The sequence below is a fragment of the Poecilia formosa genome, unplaced genomic scaffold (assembly GCF_000485575.1).
Source record: "Poecilia formosa unplaced genomic scaffold, Poecilia_formosa-5.1.2 Scaffold699, whole genome shotgun sequence".
Classification (NCBI taxonomy): Eukaryota; Metazoa; Chordata; class Actinopteri; order Cyprinodontiformes; family Poeciliidae; genus Poecilia; species Poecilia formosa.
In genome coordinates this window covers 165958-169428 of record NW_006800638.1, presented here as the reverse complement: position 1 = coordinate 169428, position 3471 = coordinate 165958, and positions in this window count along the sequence as shown.

The window sequence follows — 3471 nt, the reverse complement described above, 5'->3', positions numbered from 1 at the left end:
ACTACTGTTTGCCTCCATTTCACTAGCATTTAATGAATTAAGGAAAAAAATTACCAACATATTCATATATTTAACTTGTTCCCTGTGCCTTTTACCACTTAAAAACAGACGAGTGAGTCAGCAGCAGCTCTAACCCACATCCCTCATGACCCGTCCTCTCCTGAATGAAATTAAAGCTGCAGTATGTAACTTTTTTATAAATATTTTTTCACATATTATTTAAAACTGTCATTATGTTGTGACAGTATGGTATGAGAGGTAATCTGTGAAAAATCTATTTCCTCAGCTTTCTCCCAGGGTTCTTTAGAAACAACCAGTCAGTGGCATGAGAGTTTTAGTGCTGTCAATCACAATCTCATGTGGTGCTGCTCATCCTTCCTCCCTCTTGATTTGTGCTGTGCTGCAGCTAGTATACCACAGAGCTGTGCAGATTCAAACTGTGAATGCTCAGTTTAGTTGGATAGCTACCAATGATTCCAGATAAACAGTTTCTTGTAATGATAAGTTCTTTCTCCCCCAGTAGCACATTTAGCAGTGACTGAATGAAGTTGATTGACAGAGCTAAAAGTGTCCTACTAGTTCTGATTGGTTGTTTTGGTCAGAACGGTGCATTACTTTAACCAGTAATAGTAATTCAGGAAGGAGATGGAGGAGATTGATTGTTTTCACAGATTATCTGTCTCATAAACTGCTACGACATCGTGACAGCTTTAACAAATATGGAGAAAACATATTTTTTATTAAAGTTATGTACTGCAGCTTGAATAAAATGCAAATACATAGCATTTTTGAGAAGTCTGGATAGCTTCATGTGTAGTTGCATGTTGCTTTTGACTATTGCTCATGGGGAGAGACATTTCATTAATCTAAAACTAATAGAAAAAAATTTAAGCAACCTACCTGCATACTGGATGTGGACTGTTGGATGTAAAATTCATGAGCAGTAAATATTGTACTAGTATCAGTATCCGGCCACAGAACGCAAGGCAGTTGCAAGCCTTTAAAATTGTGACACTTTTTATGGGTCAAATAGACTCAAAACATTGTAACAGCAGCTGCGCAGGGAGACACAATCTAACTTTTCGTCAGGGGGCCCAAGATTCCTGGCAGCGCCCCTGATCACACATAATTTTTGAGAATTTGAAAACAGTTGCTCTTTATTTCCCAAAGTTATGGGCGGAGGATAGAATGCATATTTCTGCTGCCTGAAATAATCTGTTCCCCTCCATAAAATAGAAACAAATTAATTTACCTGCAAGTCTTTAACTGTGTTTATTCCTTTCATCATCAACAATAAATCATGTAAGTTTGAAAACATTTGCTCTTTATTTGAAAAAGTTATGAGAGGGGAGCATATATTTTAGCCACCTGAAATAATCTGTTCCCTCTCCATTTCATAGGTACAAATTAAATTACCAGCAAGTCTTTAACTGTGTTTATTCCTCTGTTCATCAACAATAAATCCTGTGATTTTGGTAACTTTGCTTTTTATTTGCCAAAGTTATAAGGGGGGAACCAAATATTTTAACAGCCTGAAATAATCCATTCCCTCTCCATTTCATAGGAACAATTTAAATTACCAGCAAGTATTTAACTGTGCTCAGTCCTCTCTTCATCAACAAAACAATCATGTGATTTTGGTTACATTTAGTTGCCAAAGTTACTTGGGGGGAACCATATAATTTAGCTGACTGAAATAATCTGTTCCCCTCCCTATAACATGGGGGAAAACTATCTTACCTGCAAGTCCTTCACTGTGTTTAATCTTCTTTTCATGAACAACAAATCCTGTAAATGTGGTAATATTTAATCAATATTTGCCAGAGTTATTAGGCAAATAATAACTTTGGGAACCAATTATTTTACCCACCTGAAATGATTTGTTCCCCCTACATAACATGGGAACAAATTAACTTACCAGCACATCTTTACCTGTGTTTATTCCTCCCATCCTGTAAGTTTGGAGACATTGGCTTTTTATTTGCCAGAATTATTATGCATAATAATTCTAAAATAAATAAAAGGGTTAGGGTTAGGGTTAATATTTGGTTCCCCCATGGGGGAACCAAATATTTTAGCTGTCTGAAATAACCTATTCTTTGTAGGGGGAACAGATTATTTCAGGTGGCTAAAATATTGGTTCCCCCTCAAGTACGTTTGTCAAATTAAAAGTAAATATTACCAAATTCACATGATTTGTTGCTGATGAAGAGGGTACTACAGTTAAAGAGATTGTGAGAAAATAATTAACTCCCATGTTATGTAGGGAGAACAGGTTATTTCAGGCAGCTAAAATATTTGGTTTCCCCCGCATAACTTTGGCAAATTAAAAGCAAATGTTACCAAATTCGCACGATTTTTTGCTGATGAAGAGAGGCATAAACACAGTTAAAGATTTGTTGGTAAATTAATTAGTTCCTATGTTATAGAGGGGGAATGGATTATTTCAGGTAGTTAAAATATATGGTTAACCCCCTGTATCTTTGGCAAAAAAAATGATCAAATGTTACCAAAGTCACAGGATTTGTTGTTGATGACAAGAGGAATAAGCCCAGTTAAAGACTTTTTGGTAAATTAATTTGTTTCCGTGTTATGAAAGGGAGACAGATTATTTCAGGTGACTAAAATATGTGCTTCCCCCTCATAACTTTGTAAAATAAAGAGCAAATGTTTTCAAACTTACATGATTTATTGTCGATGAAGAAAGGAATAAACATAGTGAAAGACTTGCAGGTAAATTAATTTGTTTCCATTTCATGGAGAGGGAACAGATTATTTCAGGCAGCAGAAATATCCATTCTCTCCTATCCTCCCCCCATAACTTTTGGAAATAAACAGCAACTGTTTTCAAATTCTCAAAAATTTGAGAATTTGCTACTACTATAGCATGTAGTATACTAGAAATTTTCTTAATCCAGTAATCTGTCATATTTTACATTAGAACAAGATTTAGCAGAAAGTCTAGACACTCTTCCTTTCAGGAAGTCTTAATTTTTGGTGCCCTGCTATCATCCAGTTTCCATCCTCTTATCAGCAATGAAACATTCTAAATACACACTACATGTTGGAAGCCTGTGTTTGGTGACTGACTTATTTGTCAGGCTTAAGTGACAAAAGTTGGAAAAAGACCGATTCTTTTGGTGTTTAAAATAACACAAAACAGCGTAAGTTCTCCACACAATACTTTATTTATTTTACAATTTTGTTATTGCTAATTTTTAAAACAGCTGCTGATTAAAATGAATGTTACAACCTTGACATGATTATATGAGTTTTTTTTTTTTTTGCCGAGACACCAATCAGCCGGATCCGTCTCTCTGGTTGCAATGCGCGCTCCCGACACAGGGGGGACAGATTTTCACAGGGGAACAGGACTTCGCACTGGCTTATAAAACATATTTTTAATTTTTTTTTTAAATGAAAAAAAATTTTCATTTTAAGAAGTAGAAGTATTTGTTAAAATGAAAATAT